Source organism: Mytilus edulis, chromosome 10, assembly GCF_963676685.1.
Source record: "Mytilus edulis chromosome 10, xbMytEdul2.2, whole genome shotgun sequence".
In the NCBI taxonomy this organism is placed as follows: Eukaryota; Metazoa; Mollusca; class Bivalvia; order Mytilida; family Mytilidae; genus Mytilus; species Mytilus edulis.
The window spans coordinates 48246319-48270147 of NC_092353.1; positions in this window are offsets into that span (position 1 = coordinate 48246319).

The following is a 23829-nucleotide window of genomic DNA, read 5'->3' on the forward strand; positions in this document are numbered from 1 at the left end:
TACGGTCCGGACCGTACTCGTACGGTCCAAATACTCATACGGTCTGGAACATATACATGTACCTGTAAACTGCACGCACATAATATACACGCTACACGAGCGTTGAAAACGCTACAGATAAGTTTTAGACACGTTAAGGGCACATTGCATACAAAAATACTCGTCGCCTTAAAGCTTTCATTTAGGAAAAGAAGTCCGATACGGGTGAAACTTCATCAAACCTACAGAAGATATTACACCCTCTCTAACCATGCAACATGGGACTAGACATAGAAGTACAGGAACTACTCACATTAGTTTGAGCTGTACAAGATCTACAAAAATATCCCGCCTGCCTCAAAGGTGCATATAGGATCGACCATGGTCCAGCACTAATGATACAAATACCAACCAGAGTTACAATGACGTGGAAGTAAGTCTTTAAAGGCCACCGAGCGGCCTCCAAAAATGAAAAAAAACTACTATTTAGTCGGCTATTAAAATGCTCCGACCATTAAGATTTAAAAACAAAAATCAAACAAAACTAAACAGCTTTATTGATAACAAAATAATTTACGAAAACAACTTGACCGACATGAATTATGAACAACAACCACTGTACTACATGTTTCTGGCTTTAGAATGGACATTGGCACATAAACAATGTGGTGGCCATAAACCCAACCCTCCCAAATGAACCAAACCTTAAGGACAACACATCGCAAGAAAAAACTGTAAAATATCAGTTGCAATTCGCGTCCCTAAAATTATGGGTACGGTGCACAATAATCACTTACATAAAAACAATAGATACAAATCACTGAAATAATCGCACTTACCGAAAGCTATTTCAAAGCTAGTGAACATGTAGACGAACCAGTGGACATAGACGGACTGGTAAACTTGTAAACAGACGGGCGAATGTGACAGACTTATTGACAAACATTCACATATAGACAGACCTGCAGTTGGGAATGTAGGAAGACCAGGAGAAACGCTAAGGTACGCTTTACGCACACCCAATACACGCTTTAAGCTCGTTGTGCACACGATACAGATATGATTGACAGGTTGAATGCATCAAAATTACTAGCGTTTTGGTAGCGTGCATGATTTTTTTTACCTCGGCCGACGTACGTCGGATCTATACGTTGATGTGTGAAGCCAGTATTACATTATTTAAACCACTAAACAGGCAATGTCAGTTTCTAATTCTTATGCACAACAAAAGTAATATAAGACAATACATCTTTATTAAACAATTATCTAATACATATAATGCCAAACAAGCATTTGGGTTTACGATTGCATTTCTTTTTTTAAAGAAAGCAACTTGTATCTTTATTGCTCAATTCTTTGATGAACCTAGGATCACTGTATTTGTTGTATCCCTTGTGTTTAAAACCGTTGATATTCCAACAAGCTAAGTGTAAACTTCTTTTATATGACATAATGTGATCAATATAAAGGCTAAAGTTAAAGGTAAACCCTACCCTGTTCATATTTATAGAAATAAAAAGTACAAAAGGTAATATGTTAACTTGCAACATGTACACTAACAAAATTGTATTACATGCATACAATGGGAGATAACTCAAATTTGTTTCTGTAACTGAATACTTTAAAACTATTTTACATATAAAAATGTGGGTCTTTAATTTAAAGATCTGTTTTATTATAATGTGCCAAATTAAAAAAGATAATACAAAATTGGGATATCACTTTGTCAAGATATCAATTATTTCCTTGTTGGAATGCTGCCTGTACGTGTTGTACAGTATGTTGTTACAGAATGTTTATTTTAGATTTTGTAATGATGGTGATATACATACATGGTAAAAGTTTATCATTAAACTCATAATAATGTGTACATGTGCATACATGCAAAATAATTGTAAGACCTGATTTAAACTACATATTGTAAAATTGTATTACTATTCAACAGACAAATATAAAAATCTCTGAAACACTCTTGAATTTTCTTTCTTTAAAGACAAAATACAAAATGTATGTGCTGGACACTTGGAGTGCCAGATTATATGTAAAATACTTGTACAAATGTTTGTGTACAATGACAGTTCAAATATTTTATATAGTTACATAAAAATGAAACATGCGTTTATCTGCATACATGTACATGTATATATGATACATATCTCTATATTTAAGACTAATATGGGGGTTGAAAATAGGGGTACATATAACCGGGGTGATAGCCATAAGGGCCAGGAGTACCAGATTGGAATGTATCAGCTCTTTCATTGTGTCTGGCATTGTTCTGATATTGATGTCGGTTGTCTCTATATGTATCTCTATGTGTTGGTCTATAACCATTTCTAGAACCTGAATCAACCTTTCTTGTTACCTGCCTGAGGTCTAATTTTAGACACTTGCCAACAGATGATTTAATATTGGCAGCAAAAAATTTTAAACCTTCATTTGACAAATGGATTCCATCTTGTGAGAAAAATTTCCTGATTGGTTCCCCCCGAATACAAAAACCTTGATTCTCACATATTGACACTAAATTAACATTCATAAAGGAATATTGAATAAGGATAATGTAGGTTTTTATCTTTTCATTTAGTGATATATCTTTAACTGTTAAAAAAGGTAGTGAAATAACAATTTTGGTGTTTGCATGTTTGTCTTTAATGTTATCAACTAAATCTTTGCATAATTTGACGCATGATTCTGGGTCTAGATTCCTGAGATCCTTGGTGAAAGTGTGGATAAAGATACTATCAAACTGTTGTTCACATTCACTCAACTTATCCTTGGCTTCTTCAAAGGAATAAACATTAAACTTGCTGACTTCACATCCATTAAGTAAATAGTTTGTTCTTAAGTTTTTGATGTGTGAGTTTCCTACTACTGCTACTTGTTTCAGTGGCTTAGTAGCAGTTGTAGGTTTATAATTGTCCGAGTTTATAGATATTGTGTCTTCATCCAATAATAGCGGCTGAAATTTATTCTGTGTATCAATTAGATATGTGTTCTCCTGTGTATGTTGCCTGGTGTTATTTTCCAATCGTCTTGATGGTTGTCTAGGGCTGTTATTCTTGTGAGATACATGATTGTTATTTTCGTCGTTCCTTTTGATCTCATTTGATTTTGCACATATAAGCATGGCTTCACATGTAGTTTTTAATGTGTCCGTCATTTCAGTAGTTTTTTCACTGATCTTACCTAGGGCATCAGTTAGGCCGTCTTGCGTCTGAGTTATGAAGTCTATTTTCTGTGTCAACGTGCACAGATTTTTTTCATTTTCTAATTTAGCTTTGAGTGTTGCATTCTCCTTGCTCAGGTTTAGAACTTTCTGGTCTATATTCTGGTGTTGGATTTTAATTAGGTTTTCAATTTTGCTATCGAAATATGGTCTATCAGTTTCACATTTGCTGTCAATTTCATCTAGTTGTTTAGATAGCTCATTTAGTTGTTTACCTCTTGCAAATTTAAAGTCTTCTATCTGTGACTGAAGCAAACTGATTTGGTCATCTTTGCAGGATTCATGTGTGTTAGTAATGGCTTGAACGACACTCTGCTCTATTCTAGATACTATTTCAAGGGTATCATCTTTATTCGTGCACTTGGTGCAATTCTCTGTATTTACATTTTGTATATTATTAGATTTGATGGGTTCCTATTTATCTTTAAATTGTTGTGGTACTTTTGAGCAACTTTCACATGTGTATTTTCTTGAGGATGTTGTCAATATAAAAAGTTGGTAGCTAGGGAGACAGGTGCATTTATAGTGAGTCCATTTGGTGCATTTGCTGCATAAAATCATAAATTCGTCACATACTTGTTCACATGTGGTACATTTTGGGATGATTTTATTTTGAATGTCATCTGTTAATGTCTGAGTATTTGTTTGTTCATTGATCATGAATGTTTTGGGGGTAGTTTCTTCTTCGTTATCAGATAATGGTTCATGTATGGCACAATTATTGTCCGAATCATCCCCTTCTTGTTCGTCAATGTTACATGTATCTTTGGTGCAATGGACGCCATTGCATTTATGACCAAAATGTTCTGGGGTTTTAGGGTTGTCAGTTTCATCAAACACTGGAATTTGGTTGCAGGATGAGAATGTTGAACCGGCTAGTAAGAAGTTTATAGCCTGATCCAAAGACTTGAAGCCTTTGAAAACCGCGTGCTTGAATCGGTGTACACTTTGTTCGCACCTGCTCCATTCTGTAAAGATTCCAATTGTTACCCCTCGAGCAACACTATAAAACTTTTTCGTGGACATAGTTGTTCATTTAAAACATTAATTTACAGGTCTTATTATTCAGGGTTAGGGAAAAACCTTCAATTTAAGCCTTGGTAAAATTTCACAATACAGTAAACGGGTATTTGTGAACATCAAATCCCCAATTGATGCTGTCGGAATTTAAATACAATATTTTTATCTCTATTCTAATGAAACCGACAGAAAATAACGTTAAAACATGTATTTAAAAACTGTTATATGTCGTCTGCGCATGCGCGTACATTCCATAGCATCAATTGTCAATTGATGCCATGCAAATAAGTGACGTTAGCCAATCAAAATTGACGTTACAAACGTTGTTGCATTAGAATTTATAAATATAAAAAAGAGTCGTCACTGTGTACATAAAAGAAAACAAGTATTATGTGTAAGTCGATGTTTGTTATAATGATAATCTTGATAATTAAAAAATATATCTCATATAGTCTAAATTTGTTTTGCTATTTCAAACCCATGCAAATAGTCAATTAAATGGCTCATTATTTACCCTTTGATGTTCAATATAAATTTTGTATGGTACAATTTCAAGCATTTGATTTTTAGTAACAAACAAACAAAATCACAGAAATTTGCAAAAAAGTTAAGTTTTCACCCGACCTTTATCATCAATGATTAGATTTGAATAAAAGTTGGACACAGACTAACTATGATACTTTGCATTTCAACTACTTTGTAATAAAAGATTGAAGAAAAAACCTTAAACCTAAAACAGAATACAAGATATCGAACTTACCTTTTAAGACTTTGCAATGTGCAGATCTGTATATTTAATAGTTTATATACTTTAGCATACACCACAAGATAGAGATTTATATGGTCAATTTGTTAAAATAGATACTAAAAATACCGTTAAATAAGGCTAAAACATCATTTATCAAGATCATTTACAATATACTTCCATTGTACATGTATACGATTAGAAAGTATTGGGTTCTTTTGTTAACTTCAATCAAAAACATTGAATGATGACCACGTTAACTTTTCTACATGAAAGCAGCGTGTTCAATTTATTTCATTATTTTACTACCTAATGTTATTGTTTTTACTCTTTAAGATGATTACGTTGATGTGTCAAATAAAAACAGAAAGCTTTTTGTTTCATTTGCTATATTTAACTACATGTACTTGTATGTTTATTTGATTTGATAGAGTACTGAATATTACGGTCAGTGGGGCAAATTAAATGCAAATTTTAGACAAGGACATGCTAGTGTAATATGATTATGAACCCTGCTGTTTTAAAACAAGGCTGAAACGTTGAGTTGGATTTCAAAAGTGGTCGTTCACCAGGTAACCAGTGCTAAGAGAAATATCGCATTATGTAGACACTTTGTTCGGATCCAAGCCGACTACTGTCCTACTCCTTAATGCCACGTTCTCAGCAGTGAAGCACCAAATACCAAGTATACAGTCCGAGGTGTAAAAAAAAAGAATCAAAAGGTGAATACTTAAATAAACATATTATGTAGGCTTTTTAAAAAGTTAGTAGCTTTGAAAACTGTCAATTTTTACTATTTTTTTACCAGTTTTCATAAGTATTTGATATGACTGTAAACTTATACTACTGTTGTCGTACTATAAACAACAAAATTATCTCTTCAGTAAAAACATATTTCTGTTCTCCATACGTTATTTTGTTTGGCGTCATTTTGTTCAAGGTTATGGTTGCCTTTTTGATATTGTTTAACATCTCACCCCTTACTGATTTTGTATTTATTTTGTGTCAATAATTTTATTCGTTCAGTGTATGTTCACTTGTTATTGTGAGTGATTGCGTTTGGTGATTTGTAATAAATATGATTATACGTTAACATTTTTGTAGTATCCATAACTATGACTATGAATTTTTCCTCTTGTTACACGTGTAAATATGTGTCTGGGTGTTTCCGATTTTTGGTTTCTGAATCCATTTCAGTTGATGTTGATTGTGTCTTTCTATGATGTTATGTTACACTATTATTTTAGGTAATGGTGAATGTTGTTTCCTATGAAAACATTTAAACCCGCTGCATTTGTTTGCACCAGCCCTTAGACTGAAACCTGATGTTAAGGGTTGTCGGTTGTTGGTGTGGTCATAAGTGTTTCTCGTTTTTAATATTGATTAGACCGTTGGTTTTCCTATTTGTATGGTTAAACACTAGTCGTTTTTGGGCCCTTCATAGCTTGGTTTTCGGTGTGAGCCAAGGTTCCTTGTTGCAGACCGTACTTAAACCATTAATGAATTACTTTTGCAAATTGTGACTTGAGAGTTGTCTTGTTGGCACTCGAACCACATCTTCTTATATATATTAACATAAGAAAAGTACTTGAAGGTTAGTTACTCATATGGGAAACTATTTTCGATATTGTGTGTTGTCCCCAACCTGTAAAGTACAACCGAGGCTTTATAGATACTAGTATTTTCATTGTTGCCAATGATCTTTTGTTGAGAAGGATGCAAGCGGGTGTGATTTGGGTTAAAAGAACAGATAATCATGAACAATAAATATAAAGTATAGAGAAAAATGAAAAAAAATGTTTAAGAAAAGATAAAAGAGTTTGTTATATGTTCATGATGTTAGGAATAGAGAATTTTATCTATCTGATGAGTTAAACCTTTTTCAACTGATTTTGTAGTTCGTTCTTATGTTGTACTGTTATACCACTGTCCCAGGTTAGGGGGAGGGTTGGGATCCCGCTAACATATTTAACCCCGCGACATTCTTTATGTCTGTGCCTGTCCCAAGTCAGGAGCCTGTAATTCAGTGGTTGTCGTTTATTTATGTGTTACATATTTGTTTTACGTTCATTTTTTACACATAAATTAGGCCGTTAGTTTTCTCGTTTACATTGTTTTACAGTGTCACTTCGGGGACTTTTATAGCTGACTATGCGGCATAGTCTTTGCTTATTGTTGAGGGCCGTACGATGACATATAGTTGTTAATTTCTGTGTCATTTTGGTCTCTTGTGGAGAGTTGTCTCATAGGCAATCATACTGCATCTTTTTTTTAACAGTATAAGGAATAGACATTAAATAGCCTAAAGAACTGAGGAATGCCGAAACATACATGTACCCCAAATCCAGTACCTCACATCAATATTAGTTTTTATGTTGTGATTTATATAAATGTAGGTGTGTCTTAAACAAGGAATCAACTTCGGATCTTCCATCTTTAATCGAAAGGTGTATTCTGAAAATGCTATACTTAGCAATTTATGAATTATTGAACCGCAGTATACTACTGTTGTCTTTATTTGGCAATGTGTTTCTCGTATGTCTTATAAAATGATTTAATGGTTGCCACATGTGACACAGAATATGCGAACCCTTCAGGGTTGGTGTTGGTCAGTCTTTATTATTTTGTGTACTAACATTGCTTATGTGTGTCTGTTTGTCTTCTTCATTTTGAGCTATGACCTTGTCAATTTATTTTTATGAGTATGAAAGTCCCTCTAGTATCGTACTTCTCTCTTAATAGAGGTTTCCCGATTTGCTACGTATCAGGTACGGTTGGTACGTAACACAACCGTTGGTGCTGTTTTGGAGATATCATATGATGCATGAGATTATTGTATTCATCATGATGAAAATAAAGAAATCGAATTGCATATCAGCGATAAAAACCTAAATCTTTTATTTTATTAGGATTTCACTGCTTCTAGAAAACCTTGCTCGTGATTTTATACGATAAAATTTATTTTGTGCACAAGAGAATGAATCAAACAGTCCTTACTGGAACTGAGTTGCCTCGACGTTTATATTTTAAATATAAATTTGTGTTTCTGTATGGCTATGTTTTTGTTTTCTGTATATTTAGAAAAAGATTAGAATAAAGAATGTTTTCTAATACTGAAATATAAATTGGAATAATTAGAAATTATTTATTAATAATATATAACTTGTACCTTACTGGTGTCGTTATAACTACAAAGACGGATCCAGGGGGGCTTGGGGCCCGCCCTCCCCCTTTCGTGGGAAAAATTTGGTCGATTATATAGGGAATCACTGAAGCATGGCTGGAGCGCCCCCCCTTTTAGGTCAGTAAGCGGACGCCCCTTATGAAAAGTTCTGGATCCGCCACTGATCTAGTACACGTGCTAATGGCAAAAATGTGTTAAAAATTGTGTTGACTTCTCATTAAAATCAATTTTTATTAATTAAGCTATCTTTTCGATCATTGGAGCAACATTTTTTTCTTAAAACGCAACACACATTGTAAAAATATCGATCTATCTTTTTCCTTATATTGTGTCACGGAACTTTTTAATAAAATTGTTGGTTATATTACTTATACAATGAATATAAATTTTATGACACGAACGAAAAACCATTTTTTGAGTCGAAATATAATTTTTTTTTTATCATCACGATGTTATTTCATCTTGTTCGTTTATTATTATTATGTCACTAGATATTGTTATTACAATAATATTGGTAAATAATGTCGCGAGTAAATTTCTGTATTGAACGTACCTGCGAGCAGTTGAATATAATCTACGAGGGGTAATGTAAACCAATATCCATCCATTAATCCTTTTGTCGTACAGCAATGCTAGAAAAACTTCTTACAACACAGCGTAGTTTGTTCACTGATAACGGCAATGATTTTACGCTATATTTACACTTAGTCTAATGCAATATGAATATGTCTTTCTCACTCTTCGTAATGTTCTACGGAAAATACTATGTTACTATATAATGTCTTTTGCACCATTTATAACTGATTTATGGATTCAAAATTAAGGATAATTTTTTATCGGTTGGTAAATGTTTCTATGTAATTTGTTCAGGTTTATATGTACTAGTATCATGAATACGATATAATTACTTAAGATATTAACTCCAGTTTTTCTTAGTTTTCTCTCTCGGCTTACTGCGAAATAGATGTATGAACAGTTGTGTTTTAAAAAGGATATGTTTCTAAAATTTATATAGCCTAGTGATTTTAGGAGGTTTAAAAAAAAAAACAACACTTTAGCCCAAGGGTAAAGATAATTGTCCAAAAAGGAAGGATGCCAAGTGAATACGATATCAGTCATAGCTCTATGCGGAATTGTTCAAATTGAAGTTTTAAACGACCTTGTCTTTTTCATAACTTTATTCCGGACGACCTTGACTAGTTTCACAGACCTTGCACGGACAGGCTGAAATGTGATTTGGTTTTAAATTTAATTAATCATTATTCTTTTGTTATTGAGGTCAATTTATTTTGTTGGAATACATTTTATTTGTTCATGTTTTCTAAAAACTTACCAAAATAAATACAAAACTTTAACATTTTATAATGATACCTAAAGTTATTACGAACAATATTTATATAGGTTTTAAATTTGTTTTGTAATTTAGCTTCTTTGTGTCTGTGTAGTTTCACGGAGAAATAACTCTTAACTATTAACTTTTCGCACCAACGGTTACTTGCAACAGTTGCTTGAAAGCATAATCGAGTGCATACAATATTATTTCCTATGAATACAAGAAGTAACCACATGAAATTAGTCCCAAATTACAGCTAAAAATTCTCAAAACAGTTCTGCATATGATTCCTAAAACATTCGTTGATATTTAGTGTATACATGAATACTTTCCAAAAGTTAAATGACGGCTCCCACTTCGTACCACGGTTGGTACGGTAGCAAATCGGGAAACCTCTAGTTGCAGGTGACGGAGTGGTTCTTTTCCAACCAAATGTTTTGAATGAAATTGAATTGGTTGGTAGCTGAATATAGTTATCAAAGGTACCAGGTTTATAATTTGATACGCCAGACGTACGTTTCGTCTACATAAGACTCTTCAGTGACGCTTAGATCAAAATTGGTAGAAAGCCAAATAAATATAAAGTTGAACTCTTTTAATAGATAGTATAACAATATACAGGATATCAAGTTAGAGGTAAAGCAATGAAAAGATGAAATATACAGCAATATTTTGTTCTTTCTGGTCTGACTTGACCTTAAATACACGTTGCATCATGTCAATCAAATTTGAGTTGATTATCAACCAGCAGTCGGAATTTTTTTAATTCACTTATTTTTCTAGGTGGCGGGTATGAATAACTTAGACGTAGGTTTTTTGCAAAGCTTTGTATGGTTTGATGATAATAACTGTTGAATATTCCTATGTTACATTGGCAGAACAAAAAGGAAGATATGTTTGCTGATTAAGACTTTATTTGTCATTGTAGACGTACCACGTTCATCTATCAATCTTCAACATTATGATGCTATGGTACATTTAACGCGTACGCCGTACTGGTTAGAAAGTTCTATTCCATTGTATTTGCCGCCAAAAACTCGCTAAAATGAAATTAGATAAATATAAGCATTTACAATATAATGTTCATTGTATAACATATTTACTATTGATATATATATATATATATATATATTAACAAACTAAGGCCATTTTCGTGAAATAGAAGAGTATCTGTTTGTGACACAGAAACGTTGTCCTTTGATTTTTTCTTGTTAGTGCTCATAATGTATTGGTACAAATTTTATCAGATGTTTTGACAATTGTTTATACATTGTATAAATGTGTTGATGTCTCACACACTTAACCAAAATTAAAGGTATGTGTTTATAAAATACTGATTTTACCCGAAATGATATCATATTATCATTGGCACAACACATTAAAATTGCCCTGTGTGTATATGTTCATTATGTATGCTGATTAAATCATAACTTGCAAGTATGTTGACCGTTGTAACCCTTCTGCATCACGTGTGTAGTGATAATATTTGCACCCCTACTTGTTTGTAGACCAACATCACTTACATATGGAGAATCAAACTGGATAGTCAAGTTGTTGTATGAAACTGAAACAAAATTATTTTTTTCATTAATCATTATTTTTTTTTTAAGTTATATATATTTCATTATGCATAAAAAAAACTGCAAAAAATACACCGATTAAAAAGCAAGCGTTCAACCAATTGTCAACGTAGTTTTCCGATTCTTTTGTGTGTACGATTGTATTTCTATGGACATTTATCATTCGTTTTTTATATGAAAGTATTCGATAGCCATATAGCAAACGAACTCAATGTATTTATAATAAGGTTTTACAGATGGATAGAAATGATACACAAATACACACAGATGCACTGCATACTATGAGATTGTTTAAACGATGGTTAAAAAAAATATGATCAAAACCACTTTTTTATCTCATATTTGAAGTCCTCCTTAGAAAAGGTGTTATAACATTCCGCCCCAACAAGAAACAATATTAAAACATGCAAGGCATATATTGTACTTTGTTATTATATAAACATCATTAATCAAGCCTTTTAATTGCTTAGAAAACATCTTCAAGTGATTGCTGTCTGTGTGCTCATTAACTATTTTTATAGAACAACAAGATAAATTAGACGTTGACGACGTTAATTTACTTGACGTTAACTTACTTGACGTTACATCACGACAAAACCCAGAAAAAATTAGAATCGGCGCACACTGTAATGAGACAAAGATTGCTAATCTACTTACGTTTGTGTTCTTTTCTTATGTTATTTGAGGGAAATGCTGGTCCACACTCAAGGTCGCCCATCAGTATGGCCGTGTCTTGCTTTCGAAGTTTGAGAGTATGCATTAAGCTTGAGAGAGATTCTCTACAGCCCAAGATGAGGAAAATAGTTCCTTCATTACAGCTATTAGAAGATAAATAATAAGCATAGAAGTTTGTTATGCATCCTTTAGTGGTTTTGCTTATGTGTTACTAACCATTTACTAATGATCTAGTAACAAACTTGTATAATGTATACCTTTGAGTAAAATAGAAATTTTGAAATCAAACTATGATAATTAATGATTACATATTTAAATTTGAACTTTATATTTTAAGACTCACATACTAAAATCAGTTAAATATGTGAAGGAGTTAAGATAATAAAAAATATGTATCTGTTCGTTGCAAATGACAAAATGACGAATAAGAGAAATGCGACATGGTCTCGACCACTTGGTCATTTAAACAGATTACATCGTCACTCAGTGGACGAGGGGTTGGCAACCACTTTGTTTCCCGCATAAAACATAATCGGTTATTTCTTCATGATCTTTAAGCTTTTCATTGCCGAAAGCAGTTAACTTTGATATTTCAAACTGTTATTTAAAGTTCATATTAGTTTAAAACACAATATATTGCAGAAAGAAATGTACAATTTACAATTGCAGACTTGAATCTTTTCAAAATATTTCGCACATTATAAACTTATAAAAGATACCTGGATTAACGTTGTGTACGCCTTAGGCGAGTCTACTAAAGACTCCCCAATGACGCTCGAATATACTTATTTTTTAATAAAGTACAAAGTTAATGAGCATTATGGACCAAAATATGTCCGAAAAATTTGGCCAAATGCAGCTTATGTCTACTTTTTTGGTTGAAAATTTAAAGTTTGGTCAACAGTTAATATATTTTTATGAGTTTTCATGTTTTAATTCGTAACTTAGTTCATGATTTAATGCGTAACTTAGTTTATGATTTAATTCAAAAGAAATTATACTTGTAATGAAATTATAAAATTTCACTTGAAATGTAGTTTACAACTAGTTTGTCCTTCTTTAAATACATAAATTGATTATTCTTGTTGATCAATATTTCTACATGAAAGTATTTTTTATTTACAAAATCACTTTCTTTTTCATCAAAACTATTAATAATACGAAACATTTCGACCATTTAAATTATTATCAATGAAAAAATCTCTGATAAAAATCAGAGCATTTTGTTAAGACGGTTGTTATTTGAGAAGATATTAACAAAAAAGAACCAGAAAAAATAAAACAAAACCTATACGTATTGGTCATTATTAATATTCATATATATGGAGTTCCCTTTGTATAACGTATGTATTACTACCATTCCAATTTGAGCTTGAATTCAATGTTAAAGTGTTTCGACAAAAGCCCTATTCTTTTTGTCTATTCTAGAAATATATTATCGAAGGAAATTTTGGGGTTGTTATATAAAAATAATTTGGGTCGTTTAATTTCCATAAAATTTTGACAAAATATTAACTTTGACCCTTTGACAAAAATATAAAAAATTCCATACACTTTCACGGAAATATTTTATTGGACACATAGAAATTTGACAAACACTAATTTGGTCATTGAGAAGCTTAATATTTCCTTAACAACACAACATGATTAAAGCGTTTACACAATTTACAGAGTTATCTCTCTGTAGTGTTAGGTACGACATTACACTTACCTCATTCAGACATACAACATCAGCATCTTCTTCCAATAAAGCAACGGGGAGTTCGGTATTAAAGTCTGCTAGCTTTATTCGCAAATTTATCTATCAATTTTGAACTAAATGCCAGAAATGAATTTGCTGTAGAACCACCGGTACTGACTGTTGGTTTATTGTACTTTGGAAAATCATTAATAACACATGACACCAAATTAATCGAAGACATCAAGACAAAAAGTATGGTCTGCATTTTATATCAACGTCCTTGAAACATAAGATTAAACACATTTGTGTTTCGCATTATAAAATTTAAAAAAAAAAAAAAAAATGTTTTAAGCAATTGTATTGATTAATTTAATTTATTTTTTGGTAAAGGACAGGACAACAACTCTTACGTTTAAATTAGAAGATGTATTATGGGTGCCATCATAACAACTCATCATAATCAGTTTGGGTCTAGATAATGTCTCAAAAAGTCAGGTCGTATACATGAGATTCTGCTACGACGAAATATTATAAACGATTGCTTTGACTTCTTCCCTCTACCTGTAATGCCTTTGATATATACATCAGAACATACACTCACGATTTTAAGTTTTTGATAATATATGAAGTTTGATAATCTTGAAAAAAGGATATTAACTTCTTTTTTAAATGAGAAAATAGGTTACTCATGTTACTCAACTATAATTTGAGAAGCTTTCAAGATGATGGGGCTCGTTTGAATTTCGTAATGATTGCATTGTGTTATATAGTCGAGCGAAATCGATAGAAACAATTCACCCAGCCAAATGCTATTTCGACAAGTCCTTGATTTTCAGTAAACAAGTAAAAATAAAAGAAATAACACGTTTTTAACATTGATTTAATGTTAATGCAAATGAGTAACACATTGTCTTCAAGGGCATCAGCGTATGTCATAGTGTTTGTTGATAATTTCATGTTAGAGAAGGTCACCAAATTTCTAATTCTCAGGAAAAGTTTCAAATAAATAAATTGTTCACTTGATTTTTTCTCTGTATGCAAGGTTTACTGTCGTTGTTTTGATTTATTTACTCTTATTATTCTTTATTAAAGTCAGTTATTTTCCGTAAAAAAAAAAAAATGTTTGGGTCCGAAGTACCCCAATGTGGTTAATTGTTAGATTCATATAATAGTAGTTTTATATTGGAGAAATGTGGAGATGTGTAATTTATTGCCAATGAGCAAATATTCCCCAGAGACAAAATTAAGGCAACAGTAGTATATCGGTGTTCCAAAGTCATAAATCAATTGAAAGAAAACAAATCCGAGTTACTAACTAAAACCGAAGGAAATAATAGACGATGATTGACTAGATGAATATCACCGTACGGTCATCAACAATGGACAACACAAACAATGTATTAAAAGCTATATAAATGGAATCGCTATGACAAAATGTCAAACATTTTAAAAAGGAAAATTCATAGCGAGATTTATCCTTAAAACAATAATCAAAAAATCAGCAAACACCGACACACTCTGAATTACAGGCTCTTTCAAATGAATTTCAGAATCAAAACAAAATTGACAGAGTGCTTTTGATCAGATTTCACGTTTGCAATCACACCGCATGTCCTTGAAAACAAAACTTTACATCTTCATACGCGGTATATATCTCCCAATTGATACGGTATTCCCGTGCTTGTACTTCCTATCATGATTTTCTTAATAGAGGGTCGCTGCTCACAAGGAAGCTATTAAACCAAGAGTTCCAAATGGTGAAGTTGAAATCATTCCTTCGAAAATTTTACGGACGCCACCAGGAGTTGATTGGCTGTTAAGCAATAACCGTTTCACAGATGATATCGGATATGTTCCTAACGTCGTAACTACAATCCCCTTCCCCTTCATGAATGTGACCTACCGAGTTATACTATTTACCGGATTTGTTATAACATTAGCAACATGACGGGTGCCACATGTGGAGCAGAATCTGCTTACTCTTCCGGAGCTCCTGAGATCCCCCTTAGTTTTTGATGGGGTTTGTGTTACTTATTATTCAGTTTTCTATGTTGTGTCATGTGTACTATTGTTTATCTGTTTGTCATTTTCATTTTTAGCCATGGCGTTGTCAGTTTATTTTTGAGTTTGACTGTGCCTCTGGTATCTTTCGTCCCTTTCATATTCTAATACCAGTCACATTGTTCGAATTGCAGATCGGAATGTGGTTGCTCTGTCATTTTTTGAAATAAGTTGGAAAATCAAACTTCACTTATTAAGATCTTTACACAAGACTGTCGGTAAGTGTTTTGTTTACTTTCTGAAAGACATTTAACAAAAATATGCATATAATTAAGAAGATGTTGTATGATTGACAATGAGACAACTCTCAATCCAAGTCACAATTGCTAAATAGTAAACAATTATAGCTCAAAATACAGCCTTTTACATGACACCTTGGCTCACACCGAACAGCAAGTTATGCGAAGATGCGGCATGAGTGTCATTGCGACAACTACTTTTGTATTTCTTCATCTATGGTCGTTGTAAAATCAAATGATTTTTTGATAAAGCTTCTGATATTTTTTTAATTATTCAACATAATGATCTATTTCTTAAAGTTTTAGTTTGAGATGTTTATTCGTCTTCATATTTTGAGGGTGAATGACCCTCTGGTTATAGTATACATGTGTTTCAATTAATTTATTTCAAGGTTATAAATATGTATTAACATAACGCTAATGTCACAGCAGTGATCAGCTTGTTTGTCAAATCAATTTCATATATACATATATTTACATTTTAGGGGAAAATATGTGCATTTTACTAGTATTTTGATTCCCCCCAAAAAAATTGGAGCATACATCCTTCTGTTCGAGGGTGTGAAACAAATAATATTTGCATAAAAAAATATAAATCTTTTTGATAGAATTTAATTTAACTCTTTCATAAAGGGACAATCTAGGGGAGATCAGCATAAAAAGGAGATATTGTATTATTGCAAATGAGGCACTTATCCAATTAAATTCTAATGAAGTTGATGTAAGAAAAGCATCTTGATTTTGAAACATGGTATCGCCCGGGTTAATTCTTTTTAGAAATTACCTATAGGTTAAAAAAATGTGGGCTGAAAATTTTATGCATCAATATATGAATATATAAATTCCAGCCGCACTTCGGTATTCATTTTTAATCGAAAACTGAAATAATCCCCCCTCCCCCCACACACTTTCCATGTTGAATTGATGCGGTCCCCGAAAGGAAAAGCACTGGACGTGTAAACATCTGTTATTAAATTGCTGAGAGCGTTAAGGGAATGTGTATCACAAAGTGTGTCAGTGTAAGGTCAATTTTTACCGTATCTACTACGAAATAAAATTTAATTTTGCCTGACAGGAGTGCAATGACGGAAATGATGACGACACGTATAGTTTCTGAGCCGAACGTCGTGACGGGCGGTCGATCCAAACTGGCTCTTTCTGATTTTAACCCCTTAATACCCTGCAAAGGATCTTGAAATGAACACATAATAAATTACACAGGTCATTACCTTTTTTCGGTACAAGACAATATTCTTTGATTTGATGTGAAAGAAAAAAACACGACACCCAATTTCAAATCATTTTATTAAGTAATATAGATGCGTTGTTGATACACCATTGAGTTAATTCGGGTAGGGTGAGTTCTCCAAAGATAAGCGTTGCCACATTATAAGGTTGTCCCCAACAATCAGTCCAATGGATTTTCTAAGTTTAACTCCAACTATCTATATTGTTTGCGTATGTCAATCTTATTTACCATGCTAATTCCAACATATATACAACCATATCAAGCAAGCCAACCAACGTCTTACTCTACCAAGCATTGTGGAATTCGATCTTACCGTGTACTATTGAGATTTCTTGCTACACCATTGAGTTCATTTCGGGAGAGGATGAACTCTAAAAGATTTAGCCACATTATTAATTTTTTTTTTAATGTTTGAATTTTACATTTGTTACAGATACATGAAGGACCGATACCTAATCCTGGCCTCCTTTACGTAAGTATATAGCATATCGGTGGTAAAATTAGTTTTTGTTAGTGCACAATATATATAATATTTTGGCTAATACCATATATCCAATTGAATAAAAATAAGATATCTTTATTATGTTGTCTCGAACAGTCCAATAGTTGTTGTCGGTCTTAATCATTTTCTTTTAGCTAATTGAATCAAGCTGTTAGTGTTCGTTTTTTAATTGTATCAGGTTTTATTGTCTAAAGCTGTTCATTGTAAAACGTAAGGTTAAGGTTTTCTTAAAGGATGGACAGGCACAGTTATCTTTAGTTGATATATTCTGATAACTAAGTTTAAGGATGTTTCCTTGTCATGTTTTGAAATTGTTGTCAGATTTTTTTTTGAAATTGGTTTTATCAATTTGAATGCCTTCAAAAAAATTGCCCATTGACCCCCATTTTTCTTTTTATAAAACTTTGCATGTATAATAAGAAGCCAATTGTAAAAGTCTTATCAAATCTTATTTATTTTTTAATAGTTTTAGAGAATTTTCACTTGTCAATGATAAAGCTATGAAAAATCAAGAGAGAATATTTTCCCGTAACATTTTCAATGGCTAATATCTTGAAAACAAGCACATTGACCTCTATATCGTCGCTGTTATACAAAAACCTCGTATCTAAGGTTTTGATTATTTTACACCAGGCAGTAAAAACTGAAATCTTTTTATCGATTATTTAGTATTAAATGCGTATGTTCCACTGTACATGCGAAAATATCTGATCTTCTAACCAATCAATTACCAATACGAGCAAACATGTCTGCACCTATATTGTATTTTGAAAGACGTTACGCGCGTTGTTCGTACCGTTTACGTATTTTGTATGTTTTGTGGGTAAAACTGCGCTTCAGGTGCAGGAAAAAACGTATTTTAATTAAAACAATGATATCATTGTGCTGGATATAAATGTCTTTGTTCAATTATCTCCATTAAAACAATATAAAACACATTTGTTCGAGTTGTTATGCCCTTGATTATGGATTTTGGAAAAATAATGGGATGTCCCGGGTAACATTTGACGACGAAAAATTAAATATAAGCGTTCTTTCCGACTTTTTTGTTTGCCGATTTTCATTATTATTTTTTTTGCCGCGAATTGCCATGAAATGATAACCCATTATGGTATATTTGTTTGACGGCTAATGGCGTCTTATTCTGTTGCGCCAGGCAAATCTGCGAAGTTGCATTGTGTCCCATCTCCATTTTCGAAACTACTTTAACGAAAACAGTTAAAAAATACGGATAAATGATTTCATCAGGTGAGAAAATGATATATTTAGTGTAATGTTGTTTTTCTGTAATTAATTAATTCCAAACGCAAAATCGGTCAAACACAAAAACAAAAAAGATTCTTATTTTTTTAATTTGGTGAATAAAATGTCACACGTTCATTTTTTGCAAAAACGTTGCGTACAGTCGTAATTAAAGTAAACTATGTTTAGTTTTGCACTTGATTGTCGACAATGAAATTCTTATATAGACATGTTATTTTTCTAATCTTTTTAAAATATCTATATTGATCTCCATAGCATTCGTACTTTCCGAGAAAAAAAAGTTTAAAAATTGGTGAAAAAGATGTCGCACGCATTAAATTTCATACGGCGGCAACCTGACGTCGTTTCGAATAGCCAAAACAACAAAAAATGCAGTGCCATAAAACACACAGAACAAGCGCACAACTTAGTCAATTGTCGGTGCATGCATTGTTCAACTATATATATAGAGAGAGACTTTTTAAACTACGATTTGATTTATCTATATGTTACTGATTTTTTATTCCGTGATATTGATTAGTGTTGCCCTCAACCCGGAACAGATTGCATGTTTTGTTTTTACTCGCAAATTTTGAATTAAGTGCAGAACTAGCAAAGTTTATAAAACGAGTAAAACTTGGGTGCGTAATTGTACCAGCATTTCTTTTGCGTTTCTATCTTATAGCACTATTCTAAAGAGCTTCTTTTAGAATTTACGGACAAAATATGTTTCGGGTGACGCTCCCAATGTATCTTTGGAACGATACGAATTATTACTGTGAAAACTTAGAGAAAACTTACACTTGTCAGAAAATGCACTAGACTGGATAATATGTTTAATTACTTTAGAGAATTTTTAGACAAATTCGATGGACATCAGTTCCGGCATATAGTGTCAAAATGCACAACTTAAATGTTTAAAAGAAACTGACTTATTATCTAAGCACTGTATTCATGACTATTCCGAAAAGTACGGTTGCAAAGAAAAGTTTGAACGGCTTCAACAAACTTATTTTAAGCGCAAAGAGGTATTTATCTATGTGTCCGTTATTTATCGACATAGAGGTAGACGATGTAGAAAGTTTGTCGGATATTTCATGTATAATCACTTTATATTATCGGTTCAGTATAAGTCACGAAATTGTTTTTGAATGTTACTCAACCGACATTTGTTTCAAACCCGGATATGAAACTTTCTTTCGAAATTAATTCAAAACTTCGTGAAAGGGACCTTAGGACGCAACCGGGGGCTTTTTAAAAAATCAAGTAGACATGGATTTTTTTCGCGGGAACGAAATAATACAATCTGAGGCAGATATTTTTAAATATTGCGGAAAACATTTGAACGACACTAAGTTACTGTATTGTAAGCGCCGAATATTTAGATATGTCGAGAGTATAGATCGTGACACAATATCTTTTAAATCGTTCCTAATATTAAAAGTCTCTATCAAGTTTTTTTTCTTCTTTGGACAATGCTTAGTTTTCTCGTTTGAATTGTTTTACATTGTCTTATCGGGGCCTTTTATAGCTGACCATGCGGTATGGGCTTTGCTCATTGTTGAAGGCCGTACGGTGACCTATAGCTGTTAATGTTTTTGGTCTTTTGTGGATAGTTGTCTCATTGGCAATCATACCACATCTTCTTTTTTATATTATTTGACAGTTGGGTATCTGTCATGTTATTCTTGCGAAAACTATTTGGTACTTACAAAGACTGCATAAATAATTCCATTTAAAGTATAAGGTGACCATACTGACAGTTGTCGAGAACAACTGAAGCCGCAATTGGTGTCCCGCAGAAGATGTGGTATGATTGCCAATGAGACATTAACTCTCCACAAGAGACCAAAATAAGACAGAAATTAACAATTATAGGTCACCGTACGGACTTCAAATATGAGTAAAACCCATACCGCATAGTTAGCTAGAAAAGGCCCCGCAATGACAATGTCAAACGGGAAAACTAAGAGCCGTATTTATTTTAAAATGAAAGAAAAACAAATATGTAACACATAAACAAACGACAACCACTAAATTACGGGACATACATACATAATGTGGCGCGGCTAAACATGTAAGCGGGATCCCAACCCTCCCCATAACCATGCAGACAGGTACATTAACTTTACTTTTTCTAGAAGTATTTTTGTAGCGTCTAAACCATGAAAAACGTTCGATTTTAGCGATAACGTTTGTTACGCTTATAGGCACGAACATCGCGCGTAACGTCAAAGCTTTTCACATTATTTCTAAGCTTTATTAGCTTTGAGAACCTAAAATTGATTCAGTAAACTGTAGCTGTTATGATGTCAGCTGCCGTGCCGTGTGTTTTTCTTTTGAGATACGATATTTTCGAACAACAAAATGTCTCACCAATCCGACTACACTTTTTCGTCACATGTCAGAATTCAGGTTAATGATTGGTTAGAAGATCAGATATTTTCGCATACAGTGGAACATACATATTTAATTCTAAATAATCAATAAAAAGATTTCCACAAAAAATTGAGATACGAGGTTTTTGCATAACAGCGACGATATATTATTTGCTCTTTTGATTCCTTATCTAATCCCCTACCAATATACAGGAAAAAAGTTTTACTGAGGAAGTTCGCTACTCAGTTTCGAAATAAATAGCTTTTCATAAAATTAATATACATGATCTTCTCAATTTAGCTTTTGTTCTTCCAGATGTTTACAGTTTGTTCGTATAGTGTGCTATAACTCAACTCTCCCGAGTTAGTGGGATTCTATGAGAACTTGCAAACACGTTAAACCCCGTGTACATTTTCGTATATCGCTTTGTATATAAACCAAGTCGATTTTTTTCTGGTCGGGTCTTTATATATAGCTAAATTTACAAACAAAACTTTACGACAAAAGAGATGATTTCAGCTTTCCAATTGTGAACTTTCCATTTCTAAGTAGCAACATTCCAGCAGCACCTGCATACGCGGTATATATCTCCCAATTGATACGATATTTCCGTGCTTGCATTTCCTATCATGATTTTCTTGAGGGTTGCTGCTCACAAGGAAGCTATTAAACCAAGAGTTCCAAATGGTGAAGATGAAATAATCCCTTCGTAAATTTTACGAAGGCCATCACGAGTTGGTTGACCGTTATGGAATAACCGTTTCACAAATGATATCAGATATGTTCCTTACGTCGTTACTACACTCCCCTTCCCTTTCATGAATGTGACCTACCGAATTAGACTATTTACCGGATTTGTTATCACATAAGCAACACGACTGGTGCCGCATGTGGAGCAAGATCTGCCTACCCCTCCGGAGCACCTGAGATCAACCCTAGTTTTTTGGTGGGGTTCGTGTTGTTTATTCTTTAGTTTTCTATGTTTTGTCGTGTGTGCTGTTGTTTTTTTTGTCTTTTTCATTTTTAGCCATGGCGTTGTCAGTTTGTTTTAGATTTATGAGTTTGACTGTCCCTTTGGTATCTTTCGTCCCTCTTTTACAAATGTGTTTTGGTAGTAGTTGAAGGCCGCACGATGACATACTTATTTACTTCGTTGGTCTCTGGTGGATTGTTGTCTCAAATGCAATCGAACTACATCATCTAATTTTGGGATTTAGAATTGTACTTCATATATTCATTGTTGTCAATGATTTTTTGTCGAAAAGAATAAAAGAAGATATGGATAGGTCTTTACAGAATATAGAAAATGGGCAAAGTTATAAGGAATAGAGAAACACGGACCAAAAAAAAAACAAAGAAAAAAATACTAGTATACTGAGGTTCTGAAATATAAGGAACAGTGAATAATAAGCAAAAAGTATAAAAAAAACAGAGTAAAATAGCTTTAAGAATTTAAGAATGTAGAAATGAATTAATATTCCCCTAATCCAGAATCTCATAGGTTTATGATTTTAGATATATACATGTGTATCTTAAACATGGAAATAATTTTTGATCTTCCATCTTTGATCTAGTAGCGTATTACTGAAAAGCTAAACTTACCAACTTTTTTTTATCCAACAACGATATAATTCTGTTGCCTTTATTTGACAATGAGTTTCCAATGTATCACAATAATTTCACGGGTATCACAAGTGGAGCAGAATCTGCTTACCGTTCCGGGGCACCTGGGATCACCCCATTTGTTATGAGGTTCGTGTTGCTTAAACTTTCGGATTTTCTATAATGTGTTTTGTGTACTTACATGACTAATATTTATCTGTTTGTTTTTAGAAATACCGTTGTAAATTTATATCTGACTAATAAAACTGAATGTCGCTCTGGCATCTGACGACTCTCTTTTGCAGTTGAATATATTAGCACTCTTTTTCTATATAGTATACCAATAAATAGGTGAAATATATAATAAGCTATTCTTTCTGTTCCGAACAGACCATAAATGTACGTTTCGGCATTGAAAGCATTTCGCATTTATTATCAGGTATTTCGAACTGTTATTCAGCAGTCGGATTTCAATTTTTTATCAGCCAGCAGTCGGATTTCATTTTTTTATCAGCCAGCAGTCTGATTTTACAACTGCATTAATTATTTTTCCTTTTGGGTAAATATATTTTTATTCATTTTTCCAGTAGGAAGGATATAAATGATTAAGATGTAAGTTACGTTTGTAGCTTTGTATTATTGGTTGATACTAACTGTTTAATGATCGTATGTGACATACGAAGAAGACTTATTTTTCATAGTAGACATAACGTGGAGCAGAATCCGATTACCCTTCCGTATCACCTGAGATCATCCCAATTCTAGGTGGGGTTCGTGTTTCTCAGTCTCAATGTTTTTTTTCTATGTTGTGTTGTGTTTTGTGTTGTTACATGACAAATGTTTGAATGTTTGTATTTTTTAGCAATGGCGTTTTCAGTTTAATTTTCGACTCAAGAGTTACATGTTCCTCTAGTATCTTACGCCTCTCTTTGCAGAAGTCACGAAGACATTCTGTTCCAAATGTTTTGTATGGATTGAACTGTTTGGTAGTTGAATATAGTTATCAAAGGTACCAGGCTTATTATTTGAGACGCCAAACGTGCGTTTCGTCAACATTAGACCCCTCAGTGAAGCTCAGATCAAAATAGTTAGAAATTCAAACAAGTATAAAGTTGAACTCTATTTGGTA